The sequence below is a fragment of the Mastomys coucha genome, unplaced genomic scaffold (genome assembly GCF_008632895.1).
Source record: "Mastomys coucha isolate ucsf_1 unplaced genomic scaffold, UCSF_Mcou_1 pScaffold4, whole genome shotgun sequence".
In the NCBI taxonomy this organism is placed as follows: Eukaryota; Metazoa; Chordata; class Mammalia; order Rodentia; family Muridae; genus Mastomys; species Mastomys coucha.
The window spans coordinates 18,589,423-18,589,629 of NW_022196910.1; the positions used below are offsets into that span (position 1 = coordinate 18,589,423).

Here is a 207-nt window from a genome sequence, read left to right on the forward strand (position 1 = left end):
TCCCTCCCTTCCTCCCTCCCTCCCTCCCGGCTGTTGTCTCAGCATGCAAGCTCACAGCTACTGCTTCAGTGCCAAAGCCTACTTGTATGTTACCATGCTCCCTACCATGATGGTCATGGATATATCCTCTAAAACTGCAGGCAAGGGCAGTGGTGGTGCACACCTTTAGTCCCAGCCCTTGGGAGGCAGAGGCAGGCGGATTTCTGA

The 207-nt window shown here is 55.1% G+C and overlaps 1 protein-coding gene across 1 annotated transcript in view; it reads right to left on the reverse strand.

Moving 5' to 3' along the window:
* The window catches only part of Apaf1 (apoptotic peptidase activating factor 1), a 98,559-nt gene that overhangs the window by 68,743 nt on the left and 29,609 nt on the right, over window positions 1–207 (reverse strand). The window lies entirely within an intron of this gene.